General features: G+C 38.7%; 1 pseudogene; it reads right to left on the bottom strand.

Moving 5' to 3' along the window:
* Positions 1-9757: 9757 nt before the first annotated feature.
* Positions 9758-18077, bottom strand: part of LOC113448048 (proteasome assembly chaperone 2-like) — a 29262-nt pseudogene continuing 20942 nt past the window's right edge.

Raw genomic sequence — 18077 nt, 5'->3', positions numbered from 1 at the left:
GCTATAGCAATAGCACTTAGGCTTATATACTTCCCCATAGCACTTTGGTGCACTCTCTTCAATATAGAAGCATTCTTTGCATATTGAATCCAACCATCTGGGTCCTCATTTTACCAACCTCAGAAGGATGGAAGGTCAAGTCAACCTTGACCCCATCAGGATCGAACTCCAGGATGTGGGCAGAATTTGCCCGCAATACTGAACTTTAATCACTGTGCCACCAGGAAGTTATACAGAATAGTTTTGGGAGGCATAAGGAGATGGGGAAGAAACATATCCACAAGTTTCTTTCTAGCATTTGGTGGCCAGCCATTATTTCAATAATAAAGTCCTCATCATCAGGCCAGTAGGTTTTAATACTTATTTCCATCTGCCTTGTATTCCTGGCAGGATATAAATGCATTTTAGAAGCAAAAAAAGACTTGGGTCAAAGACCTCTTGGAGTTCATACAAAAAAAGAAAAAGACTTTTGATTTCAGTTCTCAAACAATTCAGAAACAAACAAACAAGCAGGCCAATAAGTTTCTTTCAAAAGAAAGACCACATGGAGGACTTTCCAAGCAAGCTCTCACACAATCAAGTTAAAATTGCTGATTGGCAGCTCTTAGTTCCAAGCTGGAAAGCCATTTGATTCCATTTCCAATTTTTTTTTCCTCCTTCTCTGTTAAATACATTTTGGAAATATCACCCTTCGTTTACCTATTCTTTTTCGGTTAAAATGAATTTGGGTTGGGATGGAGACCAATATTTCTAAAAGCTGTTGGGGGTGGGGGGGTAGGGACTGATTATCCCTGGAAAGGGAAAATGATCGACCTAAAAACAAAACAAAGAAAGATAAATAGGAATATGTCGATGGGGAGAGAAAAAGTCACCAGGTCTTGGATGACATGGATGGAGACTTTGACTCAAGGGGAGAGCAAAGAGTGGGTCCGAAGGCCAAACAAAACAGCTTTGGCATTTTCTGAAGGAAAAATTAACCCCCAAAGTCTTACGTCTGAAACGTGGATAGGGAATACCCCGTGGTTCTTAATAAACAGTAAGCATGGCTATTGGGAAGAGAAGCTGGAAGGTGACCTCAACCACAGGCTGCTCAACTCTGCTCAGAGAGAAACATCCAAAAATTACTGCAGCTGATACTATCATGAGGTAGCTTTTTCTGTTTCTGAAAAGGTATTGGGGTGGTGGTGGAATGAACTATTCAAGCCAAAGAGGAAATATTTGACAGTTTGTGAATTGGATTACAGCAACGTTGTTCTTTTTTCCCCCTTAATTATTTTTTAAAATTAAATTTCATTTTATAAAATACAAATGAAAATAAAGATAGGGAAACAGTAATGTACCAGCCATTTTTACAAGAGCAGACTTCTCTACTCAGCAAATCCCAAGTCAAACTTTTCAATTTTGTCCTGTCCTGAGCAGAAAGTCATGGCAACATTACTCTGGCTTAGTTCATAATCATTCCCACTATTAAAGAATGACTATTCAAAATGTTAGAAATTAAGTATAATTTCCAGAAGAAAATAAAAAAAAAAACATACAGAAAGCATTTGATTTTTCTTTCTTTTTAAAAAAAAGGTGCCGGTCTTTTTATTATACATTGGAATAATTCCATTGAGTTGAATAACTACTGTATTGATAGACAGCTGAAGTGTTTATATATACTTAAAATATTGGTCAAAATAAGAACAATAAGCGAACAGCTGCGCAGTGGGAGGCCTGTCTTTCTCCCTGATTTCCTGGCAAGGGGCTCCTGAGGAAACAAACAAAAGAGAGAAGTGTGAGTTGCCAAAACCCCGTTTGTGTGTTGGGACAGCTATTCCCAAAAAGGCTGAAACTGCAGTATGTAAGAAAGGGAAATCTTGGGTATGGCCAATGTATCAATAAGCGCGAATCAATATTCTACCCCTCTTTTCACCAGCCAGCCAGCATTTCTGCTGAGGTAGTAGATGGGCTGTGTGTTTCAAGCATTCAATATGAGCAATCAAGTTTTAGATTTAATAGCTGACGGAAATAGCACTCTAGAACAGATTGACCTTCAGGAAGCTCCAGCTGGGCTGTTCACAACACATTTCTTGCCACTTGCATTCATTTGGATAAAATTAACACTATTACAAAGAATCAAGGCCCAGCTCTCGGTGGAATAACAAGAGTAAATTAAGAATCGCTGTATTATTTCCGCTCCTAGAAATGACATAGGTGAGCCGATGGCTTTGAAACTGTTTTCCTTTCAGCTGCTGGTAAGCTAGTTGTATTGACTAGAAAGTTACCAATTTGGGAGAACTTGTACTTCCATAAAACTAAAAGGCTCCATGTCTACTTTTTTTTTTTAATAGAAAGCAGCAATAAGACTTTTTTTTGCAAAAATTGTGGATTGGGAAGGGATATGTGACTATGGTAACAATTAACCTCAACTGACCAGGCACTGGATTTGAGTGGCATGGTGGCCTAGTGGGAAAATGCTTGCCTCCCACTCGGGAGGTTGAGAGTTCAATTATAGGTAGTGCCAGATGTTTCTTTCCTAGTGTTCAAGGGAAAAAAATCTGCTGTGAACTCTGCATAGGCATCAGGAAGGGCATCTGCCCTGTAAATGCTCAGCTTCATTCAGTCGTCCTGACTCTACTCCAAATAAGGGACTACATGCTGTAAAAAAAAAAAACACAGGCACTGGATTGATTCAATGCCTTAAAACAGTTTTAGCAAGAACTAAGGTACAGATGCATCTGAAAGCTCTTACATATTATTAAGAAAGAATCTGGAGTCTTTGGAACATTTTTAGTAAAAAGATCCACTTTGAAAATAAAATATGCCGGACTTCCGGTTTGAAGGGCTTCGACGATAGACAGAAATCCGCAATCATGAGTGGTTTCGGTCTGGGCTCACCACTGGAGCTCCCCGAGCCAGCTGGTTTTGGGGCTAAGCCACTCTGTAGAGGTAGTGAAGAGGGGGGAGACTGCCTGCAGGGTTGAGGAGAGCTGCATCTCTCCTCCTCAGCTGGCCATTACTCCCTTTCCTGAAGGTAGTTGCAGCAGTGGTCAGAAATGGCCACCACAAAGGAGAGTTGACCAGAAAAGAATGTGCAGGAGGAAGATAAGAAGTGAAAGTTTTGGCTGACCAGGTTAAATTTTAAAAGCAACAACTAAGGTACCCTGGAATTTAAACTTACAAAAAATAACATCGCTCCCAAAGAAGAGTCAGAAGCAGCGAAGGAAAGTGAAAAGGGAAAGGTTTGGCTTTTCTTTTCTTTTCTCTCCTTCCCTATACTGACAATAAGAGACTTAAATAAGAAATCGGAAAAATCCGCTTTGACATCAATAGGCAATTAAGCTGAAAATAAAACAAAATGCCAAAGGGATAATAAAGATTTCTGGACATTAAAACTTTTCTTTTTCATAAGCAGGAAGGGAGAGAAAAAGAATAAGGGCAGGATCTGGAAAAGGGAGGAGACTGCCTGGAATTAAAAAGAATCTACAGTAAAACTTCAACTAGACTTCTAAAAGATACATTTTAACTGAAACTTTGCAACTAAATAGTAACCCCAGGAAGAGAAAGTGAAAAAAAAGAGCAAAAAAGAAACAGCTTGTGTGTATTTGGATTATTTGGTGATCTTTGGATTCTTGGTTATTATATCTGAATGACTAAAATCAATTGGGTGGTTGTTTAAAAATTTATACAATGGCACCGCTTCTGGATGAATTGAAAATGGAACTTATAAAGTACAAAGAAGATGCACAAGAAGGGAAGGGTTCTTTTGGCTTCGTTTTTCAATTCTTAGAAATGGAGATTTGGAACTATGAGAAACAACGAGAAAAGACTGCAAAACAAGAAGACTGGGACAAAGAAGAGGCCATCTTTAATGAACAAGCAATTTCATGTGGGGAAGAAAAAGGAAAGGGGGGAAAGAGAATGGAGAATTTAAGATTTAAAAAAACAACCAAAGAAAAGAAAAATAATTCAAAAAATAAGTATAATACTGGAAAGCAACAGAAGAGGGGAATACAGAAGAGAGAAATAGAGGTAGAGAGACAAGGGGATAAAAAGGGGAGAGAGACAAAGAGAGGGAAGAAGGAAAGGAAAAGAAGTTACAAAGGACTGGAGCAAGATATAGAGAACCAGGACCTATTTAGAGATAATGGGTGAAAATCTAACTGAAAAAGGGACTCTGTAAAGGTACATAAGATTGTATTGTTATATTAGTAATAGAAATAACTTTAGAAAGTTGGAAACAACGTATGATTAAAATGAGGGATAAAATAGTTAGTGTAATTTAGTGAAATGTGAATAAAATGTGAAATAAAATAAATGAGAAAATTGAATTAGGAAGGAACGGGAACATTTTAATTAGTTAATGTTTTATAAAATATAAGTGAAGGGGGGGAATTAACTATGGAAAGCTTATAATTGTTCCCATAGAAGTATGATATTTAATTGAAAAGTAATGTTAAAGATGTTAAGACTTTAATGAATATTAATATTAATGATAGAATTGAATTGGAATGGAATATTGTTTTAATTATATACATTTATATTTTTTTCTTTTTTTTAACAATACAGTGTGTATTTTAAGAATGTACCAAGCAGAATCTGAATGGAAGTTATGTGTTATATTGAATGTTACAACTTTAGGGAAAAGATATAAAGGCGTCATACTCCAATCAGTAACTACAGGAGAAATTTTGTTTAATGAGAAAAGATAATAGATAATTGAAACAGGACAGACAAAAAATATAAATACAATGATTTGAATTGAGATGAGATAATTAAAATAAAATTGAGAAAATTAAAAGAGGGGAGAAGCTATGCAGAAAATGTAAAATAGTAATAAGATATGGAACAGAATATAAAAATGAGCACGAACCTGAATTTGTGTCTGTACGAAGAAATGTAACCCGGGATTACGCTGCTTTCAAAAAAGATGTTTTATTTGTATTTTTTTTTCTCTTTGTGAAAACTGAAATAAAATTTACAAAAAAAATAAAATAAAATAAAATATGCCCATTCACCAGGAGGAAAATCACTGGCATGATTTTGATCTTGAACAGTGCAGCCAACGAGTGTTTTCTACCCTCTAAGATGGAACAACTCAATATTTGAAACAAATTTATCAATGGACTCAACGCTGCTAATACTTAATGTCTGAAGAGAAAAAAAGCCTTGTATGCCTTGAGGTATGTGAAAAATCATTCTCTACCAATTCTGGCATGATGAACCAATATTAGGTGGTGCCTTCACGTGGCCAAGCAAGCACAGGATGGCTACCATGGTTTGAGCAATAATAGTGTCTCATTTTCAAAGCTGTCAGAAGTAGCATCTAAAGCCTGGAAAAACTCTTCCGTATTCTCCCACCAATAAGCCCCGAGAACATTTCAATCCATTTGGAGGAACTATCAAGTCAACCCTCTTGATCATAATAGTTGGTGTACTTTTACCACCATCCTTTTTCATCTGTTACCAAGGAGGGCCCCATAAATAGCATCAGACAATTTAAAACACCTTCTCTTTCTCTATTGTGTCTTTGTCTGAGGATGTGCTGGAAACACAGCACATCAGTTTTAAGTGGGCTGCCTCTTCACTTTCTGCTCAAGGGCTCTTCAGTCTTGCACTTGGGCTCAGCAGGGAGCCATCCTTCCAATATGCATTTCAAGTGCATTCATAAAAGCAAACACAAGCATCACAAGTCACGGAGAAAAGTCGCTCTTTTCACGGAGTGTTATTTCCTGACCTAAATCAGTCTTTGCTTTTGAATCAGTTTATGTTGCTAGTTATTTAGTAGATTGATTGCTGCTATGGCAACTGCACATCCCACTTGGCAGCCACACGCGTTAGTCCTTGATGAGTTCCCAGTGAAACGTTCCTTTTTTTTTTTTTCAAATGCATATTTTTATTTTATTTTTATTTTGCAGTTGCTCAAAATGAGAAAAATATTTCGGGAATTAATTTGCTTTGACATTGCCAATATCAAGCTCGTTTTGTTTGGGGAAGGTAAAAATGAGCCTTGAGGTGTTAACAAAAAAAAATTAATTAATTAATTAAAAATGGTGAATTGTTTTTCTTTCCAAACGGTGGCAAAGCTATCTGGGTGAAATTGAAAACAAGCATGGCCACATCAATACTCCTTATCTTAGGTTTGCAAAAATTCCAACCAACTGCCAAAAAAAAAAAAATCAGGATAAAACAGTCTTGTTTCTGAAATACCCTAAGCAAATACATTTTTCTTTACCTTCACACTAGGGAAAGATAATCCGGCTTTTTCTCCACTCTCTACAGCTTGTGCTAATATTTTAGTAAGAAAATATGCACTTTGCACATCAATCCAGTTAAAGCAAGAATGGCTAATTTGCAGCCTTCCAGAAAGCATTAGGCTACATTATAGTTTGGGTCATGTGGCTCCAGCTGATGGGAACTGGAATTCAACTACTTCTGGAGAGCCACACATTGACAATTCACGAGTTAAGGTTACTCTGGGAGCAGCAGCATAGAATTGAAGGATTGTAGCCATCAGAGCAAACAACACTACATTTCACAAAGAATCAATTTAGTGTAACTTAACAGACATTCCCAAAGAAGAGGTGTTGTTAAAGAATGATACAAATCCTTTCAGTGGGGAAAAAAATGTATATTTCTTTAACAAAGCACAATGGTCTAGTTTTTTTTTTTCCTCTTTCCAACAAGGCTAGATGGGAGTAGCAGAAGCCAATAAAAACCATGTAGAATTTCATCTTTATTTTTGTTAAGATATAGCAATTTCCCAATAATATACTGTTGAAAGCTACCGTTTCTGAATTCTGAACAGACAAGATGTCCATACATAAGATGAGAAACAAACATATCTAGTGTCTTACTCTGGTGAGATTGAGAAGACATTGGATGAAGATTAAAGCTGGAGGAGACACACCAGCTTTGGGGTTCTAGTAATAGTTCTAGTAGAAGTATCAAGATGCTCAACAGCTAAGACTCAAACAAGCCGAACCTGAAGACAACCCAGAATAACTGCAAGAGAGGATTCATGGTTGTTGGAAGGTTAATTTCCAGGGGTATTAAATCCTGAATTTAATGAAGGTTCTAGAATTGTAGCAGCATCACCAGGACTATAAGAGGAATGATACTTTAACATTGTATTCAGGCTCTCCCACCAACCCCATGCAAGTTAATTATTTCTGTATCTTATTGTAAGAACTTATTGCAAGATACCTTAAATGTGTTTTGAGGAACTTTGAAAAGAAAGACCATACCCTTATTATAAAACACAGGTTTTTCATCAAAAACATTCAATACTTCATCTCTAAGTAGGATGAGAAAAGAATCGTACAATTCGGTGTTGACAATATTAAGCTAGATGGACTACAGTAGTTGTCTGATTAGGTATAAATCACTCTGCTGTTCTGTGAATACCCAAATCTCACTCTATAGCTAGAAACTAACAGGGATTTAAAGAGATTGAACATTAGGCTGAGAACATCTCTTTACAGCCTCTGGCTTTGTCTTTTCTCCTCTCTTGGGAATATGAAGAAGACTGAAAGATTTTTGTTTGTGCTACACTGATATTTGGATCTAAGAGAATTGGAGGATTCACTTATCTAAGAGCTGGGGTAGTTATAGAGTCCATGAAGAAATATGAACTACAGATTCCATCAGTGGATTCAGAAGTATGTACAAAGGGGGTGTCTTCATGCATTATGCTGTCTCTTAGACAAATCACTCATTTATTATCACCAAAGAGTTTTCTGACCAAGCCAAATTTTATTTTATTTATTTTATTTGCTTGTCAAATATGTACAAGATAACAAGTATAGGTACAAACATAAACATGCACAAAGGAAGTAAATACAGATAAATGGGGAGAGTAAGAAAGGGACAGTAGGCACGCTGGTGTGCTTATGCACGCCCCCTTTATGGACCTCTTAGGAACAGAGTGAGGTCCACAATAGAGAGTTTGAGATTGAAGTTGTGAGAGTTTGAGGCTGTCACAACTGAGTCAGGTAGGGCATTCCAGGCATTGACTACTCTGTGCCTGAAGTCATATTTTCTGCAATTGAGTTTGAAGCAGTTTACCTTGAGTTTGTATCGATGTATTACTGTGTATTATTGTGGTTGAAGCTAAAGACAGGCAAGACGTTGTAACAGACAATTTTGTGTACTATGCTTAGATTGGACCACAGGCAGCGCTGTTCCAGATTGTCAAAGCCCAAAATTTCAAGCCTGGAGGCATAGGGAAATCAACAAGGTAAAAGATAATGAAGGTACAGTAGAATGCATGAATTATGTATCATTTCAGCAAAGTCTGGTAGCTCAATAAGGGAGCAGTTGTCACCATGCCTGTGGTGGGGGGCCTTCTAACATAAGAGCGTTTAGCCAGTTGAAAACAACTATTAATAGCCAGAAGTGATCTATGCTGGAAAAGTGTGGAGTTGGCAACATAAACATAAAGGCTCATTCAAACCAAAGGTCAAAACTAAGAGCTGTTTTAATGTCTTGAGTATGAAATCTTGTTTCCATAGTAGAGGGCAAAGATAAGAGTTAAGAGCTTCCCCAGATGAAAAGCAAAAACCATTTTAGGAATAAATGTAGTGTCTGCATGTCTATTACACCAGCTTACCATGAAAAGGAGGGGATGTCTTGTTTTTACACAAACTATTACTAATCCTGAGAATGAAAAAAATAATATCTAAAAGCAATCCTTAAAATTAATAACTGGAGAAGACAATTTATCCAAAGGTATTAATAAAGGTATTTAATGAAGACAAAGATAAGCTTCAGGTAGAAGCCAGGCTCAGTGGGTAAGGGGAGAGAGTTTCACAATACTTTTCAAGATTTCTTTGCTAACGTTAGTTAAAATACCTGCGACTAAATGATCGCAAGTTGAATACAAGATATGTATAGATATGTTAAAATTCATTTCAGATTCCAAAATTCATCTTGGATTGTATACAAGTCGGCTATAAAGAAAATAATACATGATATAACAAAATAATAGAGAGCTGGAAGGGAACTTGAAGACCATCTAGGTCAACCCCAAGCAAGAAACCCTTTACCCGTGATGGCGAACCTATGGCAGACGTGCCACAGGTGGCATGCAGAGCCATTTGTGCCAACATGCAAGCTGCAGGAAAATTTACCTCACTGCGCACGTGTGCCCCTCACAGCTTATTTTTGGCCTTTTTTGACCTCCCAAAGGCTTGAGGGAGGATTCTGCAAGCTTTGTAGGCCGAAAACTAGCCCCATTTCATCACTTCCGATATTTTCGGAAAAACAGGAAGTGATGAAACGGGGCTAGTTTTCAGCCTACAAAGCTTGCAGAAGCCTGCAGAAGCCTTCCTCAAGCCTTTGGGAGGCCAAAAAGGGCCTCAAACTGGCCGAAAATCAGTTGTTAGGTGCAGTGCATGGTGGCGGGGGTAGGTGGGGGGGGATTGTATGCGCATGCATAGGGGACATAGCGGGGCGCGCATTGCCTTCTGGATGCTGGCACGCGAGTGTGAGCATGCGAATAAGCGCACAATTTTTCTCACAGGAGCCCAAAAAGGTTAGCCACCACTGCCCTATACCATTTCAGACAAATGGCTGTCCAACCTCTTCTTAAAAACCTCCTTTACAATTTCTGGTGGCAAGTCTTTCTACTGACTAATATAAAGTATCATATAATATAAAAATAAATAAAATAAAATAAATAACAACAAGAACAATAATAATAATAATAGAGTCCATTTAACAACAAGAACAATAATAATAATAGAGTCCATTTTTTTCCGTTAGGAAGTTTTGCTTAAGAGCTGCAACTTTGACATATAATTAGTTGTAGTGGTTCATTAAAGTAATGAGCGAGAACAAATGTATTAGGGATGTTGTCTCTTCAGAGCAAAACTTCCACAAAACTACCAATGGATCTTCTTTTGAACAATTCTCAGTGACCCACAGTTCTGTAATGCCGTCTTCTGAAATAAGGAACATTTTATCATCATTTACTGCAGGGAATGAAGATACTTGTTCCAAATTACTACCGATCTGTCTCTCCAAAACATTGCCCATTGTTTGTTTTGTTTTTAGCAACAGGTGAAATAAAATATCGCAATGAGGTATCATGAAACTGTTGGTCACTGCACTCATGGATAACATGCCTGTTTGACAAGAGAACACTTTGGATAATCCACAGTTCTTCACCCTATTTTTTTTTTTTTTGACCAAAAAAGGGCTATATTTGTTCTTTATGAATGGTGATCTAATTTGCAGAATGACCTTTTTTATGTTGCTGCATATAATTGTGCCTTTATATCGATGTACTGTTCAGTTGCATCCTTTTCTATGGTTGTACATATTTTTTTAAAACAATGTTTTATTGCTTTTTAAGACAAACATAGACAAACAAAACATAAAAACATCAAGCCATCTTCCATATATATACATACAGTGTGTCGGTTGGTTTACAGATTGTTTTGTGCTTCCACTTCATAGTCTTCAATTACAATTACATTGTATGTATTCTCATATTGTCAATCAAATATTCCTAAATACATTAATATCATTATTAATCAATCATTTGACTATACTATTATTTATTCATGTTTTACAAGATAGCCCATATTTTATTTAATTTGTTTTGTGACAGTTCATATTATCATCTCAGATCTATCCTACAATCATTTTGTAGATATAATAAAAAAATACATTTTTATATATTCATTATGTTCTAAAAATCTACATATTTCATCACGTTTTATTGTCTAACCATTGATAGAATAGATCCCAAATTTTATAAAATTGTTTATCATTTTGTTCTCTGATTTCAAATGTCAATCTACTCATTTGAGCACATTCCAATATTTTCTTAATAATTTCCTCCTGTGATGGTACTTTCTCATTTTTCCAGTTTTTGGCAAACACAATCGTAGCCGCTGTTAATACATTTACAATCAGGTATTTCAATTCTTTACTATATATTTCAGGTAAAATTCCCAATAAAAATATCTCTAGTTTCAAGTCTATATGCTTTATTGTCATTTTTTCCAACCATGTGTGGATTTTAGTCCAATATTTTTTGGCATCCGCACAAGTCCATCTGTGGTTGTACATCTTGATTATTTCCTAACTATTGATAAAGGGAATCAGTATAAAAGTAAACAATTTCAGGCATGTCAGGCACAGAAATGACTAAATCAAGAACCAGACTAAATCCATCAATACTGCACAATTGGTAGAGTTGGCACAAGGAACATGAAGCTTTTGAAATCAGAACTCATCTAACCATCAGATGATCGTTCTGGCATGTTTAGTTTTTAACCTCTCCCCTCCCTTGTATCTCTAATCTTAGAGAAGGGGAAAGAAGGGACACAGGGATACGGGATTTTTTCCATTATCTGTTCTTCCTTTTTGCTCATTCTGAAGAATTAGGGATTAGGTATTTCCTTGTGTAATGTCACTGGTCCAGAAAGTAGGACTAAATAATCTCAAGAAGTCTAGTTGAGGTGAAACTAAAACTGCTTAACTAAATTTATCTGAACCACAGACACAGATGGACACAAGAATTTCTCCATGTCTCACTTCCGGTTTGCAGCACTTCGGGGCAGGCAGGAATCTACGATTGTGCACAGTTTCTGCCTGCGCTTACCGCTGGAGTGCCCTGAGCCACCCGGCTTCAGGGCTAGCCACCTCCATAGAAGGTGGTGAAGACAGGGGGGATCTGGCAGGGTCGAGAGATATCACACCTCTCTTCCCTAGCCAGCTAAACTCCCTTTTCCGAAGGCGGTAGAGCGGCAGTCAGAAATGGCCACCACAAAGAAGCGCTCAGCCGGAAAAGAAAGTGCAGGAGGAGTTAAGAAGAAGTGAAAGTTTTTTTGCTGACCAGGACAAAGCAACAACGAAGGTACCCTGGAACTTAAAACTTGCAAAAGATACATCGTTCCCAGAGATTTACAAGCGGCGAATGGAAGTTAAAAGGGAAAGTTCTATTTTTTTCACTCTCCTTCCTAACGTTGACAGCGAACAGAAAAAAAAAAAATCTCTTTTGTTGTAAGTGGGAAGGGAGAGGAAAAGAACTGGAGCAGGATTTGGAAGCAAGGAGGAGATTGCCTAGAATTTTAAAGAATCATTAAATACTAACAAGACTTCTAAAAGATACATTTTAACTGGAATATTGCAACTAAACAGTAACCCCAGAAAGAGAAAGTGAAGAAAGAAGAAAGTGCTAAAAGAAACAGCTTATTTGGATTGTTTGGTGACTTTGGGACTTTTGGAAATTATCTTTGAACGACTAACAACACTTGGGTGGTTGTTTTGAAAAAAAAATTCTCTCTACAATGGCATCACTTGTGGATGAATTGAAAATTGAATTCAAAAAATACAAAGAAGAGGAACAAGAAGGGAAGGACTCTCTTGGCTCTCTTTTTCAATTCTTAGAAATGGCGATTTGCACCTATGAGAAACTGACTGTGCAACAAGATGATTCGGACAAAGAAGAAGCCATCTTTGATGAACAAGTAACTTTATTTGGGGAAGAAAGGGAGAAGGAGGAAAAGAAAAAAAAGAATTTCTCCATGTCTATGATTCTTTACATATGAGTTATGTTTTCCCTTAGGGAAGAAGTGGCAACAATCCCTGTGGCACCTCTTTATAATAAGGCTTCAGCTGGAAGGATGCATAAACTTTCTCAATAAACCTTTTAGGAAGGCCAACAATGTAGACCAGAGTCTATCTTGTGCTCTTTCTCTTGTTTTTTAATCAGACCACACAAGCACACACACATACATCATGTGCAGAAGAAAGCTTTCTGTTGAACATTACATAGTTTTTGTTTGTGTCCTGTAAAACCATCAGCCTTGCAATGAAAAGAAAAAGAGAAAAAAACCTGCCCTCATGGCAAAGGGCTAAGGCTACAATAAGCCAACGACACACAGAAACAAAAATAATATAAAGATAAGACAACTAGAAAGTGAAAAACCTAGAAGTGTAAAGCAGATCTTGTAGAGATATTGTTGTGATGATCAAGAGGGGAGCCAAATGGAAACCTTTTACAGAATTGGGATTGTTGCCAAAATCTAGCTCTAGAAATTATGGACAGACAGACTGCTCAGGGACAGACTGTGAATCCCAGAGACCACAATGAAGAATGTTTAACTGTAATCCATGGCTTGCAAATCACAATGATTATTGTGTTTCCCCCAAAACAAGACCCTTTCTTATATATATATATATATTTTGCCACCAAAAAAGACACTAGGTTTTATTTTCAGGGTGGGGTGGGGATGGTCATCCACTGACTCATCTCACTTGTGCGTGTTGCCCCTGTCCTTTTTTTCACTGTCAGAGGCCTTCAGGAACTTCTTCAGCTTCAGATAGTTGCAGCCAGGCCTCACGCACCTCAGCCCATTTCTTCTGCATTTGGCAAGGCTTTTCTGAAGATCTCTGTAGCTGATAACAGAGCTCTGGATCAATCCGGAGCTGTTATCACCCACAGAGGCCTTCAGGGAAAGGCCTTTAGGAAAGGCCTCTGTAACTGATAACATAACTCCAGATTGATCCAGAGCTCTGTTATCACCTACAGGGGCCTTCAGGGAAAGGCCTTTAGGAAAGGCCTCTGTAACTGATAACATAACTCCAGATTGATCCAGAGCTCTGTTATCACCTACAGGGGCCTTCAGGGAAAGGCCTTTAGGAAAGGCCTCTGTAACTGATAACATAACTCCAGATTGATCCAGAGCTCTGTTATCACCTACAGAGGCCTTACCAAATGCAGAAGAAATGGGCCGAGGTGCGCGAGGCCTGGCTGCAACTATCCAAAGATAAGTAGTAGGGCAGCTCCATACACACCCCATCCCCACCCTAGCTTAATTTTTACCGGTGCACCCCGGAGTGGGCCAGGTCTTAATCAGGGCTTATTTTGGGGGTAGGGCTTATATTGGGCACATGTGTACAAATCAAGCTAGGACTTACTTTCTGAGTAGGTCATACTTTTGGGGAACATGGTAGGTACCTCTATTTAGTACACCATCCATGCACTAACCCAAACCAAAGACAGCAGACTTTCTGGCTTAGCACGATTTGTGAATCACTGGGGTGATGTTTCACTTTTGATGACCAAATAGCACAGCTGGCATAAAAAGACCAGAGGTATCAGCATGTCATGGATTACCTGCCTTTCATATGAGAGTGCCAAGGTTTACATCAGATTTCTTGCACTTCGGAAGACACCATTCATTCATACAATTCTGTACATGCCTACTGTAAGCACATGTGAATTGTCTTTTCATTAAATCCCTATTAAAAACCCACAACTTCACAACAAATGGCACGCTCCCGCTACATTCAGAGATATTGTCCAGTGATTGTATATCAACCGAGAAGACATTTTTTCCCCAGTGTCTTCCTGTAAGAAAACATATCATTGCTTAATATAATCTCTAAACCACAGGATGGGAGGAGAGAAGCAACAATTCCCCAAAGTAAACTGCTTTACTGACTTTTATTTTGATCAAATAAACCGCAGAACACAACATACACAGGCACTGAAAACAATCCTTTGGAGAAATGTAATCTCTAAATAAGTACCCCGAGCTTTGCAGCTTGGTTTATGGAAGCAAAAAAGAAAGAAAGAAAGAAAGAAAGTCGGTCATGCAGCTGCCAAGTTATAAATAAGCGATATAGAGAAATGCAGAGATGGAACAGGATGTAGCTGTGACATGTTACTCTGTTACAGCACATTGCACATTGTCACAGCCAACCAGCCGGTATTAAAAAAAAACGCACACAACAAGCTCAACATGATATTCTCCAGGTGTCAAGGGTTATAGCTCCCGTCCACCAGCCAACATGTGTATTATGGGAGCTGTAATCCAACATCTCAGAACAACAAGCACCAGGAAGGGAAACTAAACTGAAAATAAAACAAGCTTGAGCCAGTTGTTCAGGCTCCTGATTTAGAAAGATGGTACAGAGAAGAGGGACAGCCAACGGAGATTGTCAGCCTCTTCGCAAGGCCTCCGCTAGCATGGAGAGAAGGGGAAGAGAGAAAAGCACTGAGTCGTCCAAGCAGCTTGGCTTTTGAGACTCATGGTCAAAAAAAGGGACAATAGGTGAATGCATTTGTGGGTTGGATCCATCTCCTCACCTTTTAATCAGAGGACTTCTGATTGACTTGTTCTCTAGAACCCCTAAGGACGGAAACTAATTAAGGCAGAGGTGGGCTGCACTTACGTTCACAACCGGTTCACTGGTTGTGAGCACGTGCGTGCTTGCGCGCTCGCTTCGCATGCATGCACCCCTTTGGGACCAAAACAGAGCTTTAAACATGCAGCTAGTCAACTCAGCAGCTCTGGTGAGTACAGCAGGGGTGGCGCAGAACTCAGCTGGGCAGCATGGGAGGGGGAAACAAGCAAGAAAGTTAGTTATATATGGAAAGGGTAGCACAAGGGTGGGTGGGCAGGCCCAGCCAGCGATCACAGCTAAAGGTTCACCTGAAGCCATGTGACCAGGCAGCAGCCCGTCACTGAATTAAGGTATCAACCTAGATCTTGGAAGCCCATGGAAGAAGCTTTGCCTTATCGTCAAGGATGTAGGATTCTCCTACCTCAGCTTCTCTTCTTCACCTCAATTCATCATGTTGCTTCTCTCTGAGTGTCCATAGATTCCAGTGTGAATGATGTAATTGAAGAGGGATACATGCTGTTGAAAGACATAATAATAGTATTCCAATATTTGAGGGGCTTCCAGAAAGAAGAGAGGGTCAGTCTATTCTCCAAAGCACCACACAAGAAGCAATGGATGGAAACCAAAGGTGGTATTCAGCATGTTCTGACCAGTTTTGGAGAACCGGTAGTGGAAATTTTGAGTAGTTAGAACCGGCAAATACCACCTCTGACTGGAGATTTTATGGTATCCTTCCCCTGCCACGCCCATCAAGCCACGCCCACAGAACCAGTAGTAAAAAAATTTGAATCCCACCACTGATGGAAACTAATCAAGACTTCCTAGAACTAAGGTGAAACTTCCTAAGGGTGAGAACAATTAATCAGTTGAAGTAGTTGCCACCAGAAGTTCTGGGTGCTGAAACATTGGCGGCTTTTAAAAAAGAGATTGGACAACCATTTGTCTGAAATGGTGTAGGGTTTCATTGCTGAACAGGGGATTGGACTGGATAGAAGTGTTATTTTGACTTAATTGGGAAATGCTATCTCTTGCTCTCCTGCTGCTGTATGCTGAGTTACCTTAAAATATATTTGATTCTCATTCAATTTGAAAGGTGAATTGAATTTAGAGTCCAGAGGGCACTCACTTTAGGACTAAAATGAGTGTAGGGTGTATTCAACCACTAGGTGACCTGATAATCTGCACTAAAGGTCTTGAGGACCAATGGAGATAGAAGACCAGGACTCTTCTCAGAGGCCCTGTTGTGTCTGCTCCTTTTATGCTGATTCTAATACTACTTGTGCAATCTTTATGGAGTTTCACATATGGGTAAATGGACTGCACACAAAGAAAATAATGTGGATTTGGAAGAAGCTGTTTAAAAGGAAGAAAGTTCCCATTTACAAGGTGCTGGTGTTTTGTTCCTCTCCAACCAAACCTTTAACAATCCTATAATTGAGAGGGCAGAAAATATTACTTGGAAGAACCAAATGAAACCAAGTCTGCTTAATCCACGGCCCTGTTGGAAGAAACTGTAGGATGCCATGTAAGATGCCTGCAGACTTGAATAGCTTTAGAAAGTCCCTGTAAAAACTATGTGCAAACAATTGTTATACATTCAGATGAGTGGCTCAGATGTCCCCAGTTTTATGTAAGGGACCCATCTCTGAATATCTTTGTATAACTTACTATTGTGCTTCTGGACTCTCTCTCTCTCTCTCTCTCTCTCTTTCTCTCTCTCTGGATACTTTAAAAATGAAACCAGCATGTGAGCAAAATTGTTTTTAAGTGTATGAAGTTTGATTGCATGTAAAAATAAACAAAAAACAAAAAAAGCCACATCAAACACCAGAGTGACTGAGAGATGAGCATGTTTATGCAAATTAACGGTGGGATCTGACAGATTCAAGAATGGATGCCGGCAACTTTAAACTCTTTAGAGAAAATAAGAACAATAAATAATAGTTCAATGAAACAATTGCTAAGGGGGCCATCCAAAAAAGAAAGGCCGTCTCCCCGCCATCCCTTCAATCTGAGCACTGACGCGGACTGCTCTTCGCTGACAACTTGTCATCTTCCCGAATGCAAGAAATATTCTTTCACAAAATATGTTTAAATGGGAATACGGGCTGTTTTGAATACTTATGAACACATTGCTGCAGTTATATGCAATTAAATGGAAGATTCTCCCCAATTCCCCTTCCCTGCCCTGAACAATACATCATTGTCCCATTGGGTTACAACAAGATGTAATTTATCATCTCAATTAAATTATGTTGTCCATTATATCCAGCTCTTTAATTGCTGGGGACTGATAAATCTACGGAGAGAAAAATGGAAAATTTCCAGCATGAAATATCCAAGGATTTTTCCACCGTGATTCTTTCAAGAGCGTTAGCCTGAATAATACATCATAGCTTTCAACAAGGTGTCAATGGGAGAACCCCCCCCACCTAATAGGCCACACCTACCAGCCTTTATTTCCAATAAACTCTGGTTTATTACATTTTCAATTAGAGCCAGGTAAACTAAATAGCCGTTCTATTTTCGCCATCTTTCAATCATGCAAACGGTGCTCAGAATCACCTAGAGTGATTCTGCTCAACACTTAATGAAATGGCTTGCCGTTGCTAATGAGACACTTTTTCATCTGAGCTCTTTAAATGCAGACAGGATCTGCTATCCCTTGTATTTCTTTTCAGAGTACCAAACTGACCCCTTTGTTTCAGTGGTGGGATTCAAAAAATTTTACTACCGGTTCTGTGGGCATGGCTTGGTGGGCATAGCATGCCTTGGTGGGTGTGGCAGGGAAAAGATACTGTAAAATCTCCATTCCCACTCCACTTCAGGAGAAAGTTACTGCAAAATCCCCATTCCCTCCCCACCCCACTAACCTGCTTTCCAGCTCTGTTCTCCTTTGCAGGGCAACAAAAGAAGACCCCTCTGATCAGCTGGGACTCAGGAGGCAG

The sequence above is a fragment of the Pseudonaja textilis genome, chromosome 2, assembly GCF_049901715.1.
Source record: "Pseudonaja textilis isolate UNSWEBS1 chromosome 2, rPseTex1.2, whole genome shotgun sequence".
In the NCBI taxonomy this organism is placed as follows: domain Eukaryota; kingdom Metazoa; phylum Chordata; class Lepidosauria; order Squamata; family Elapidae; genus Pseudonaja; species Pseudonaja textilis.
Note: the sequence above shows the minus strand (reverse complement) of the source record. Positions and strands in the feature narration are given on the sequence as shown.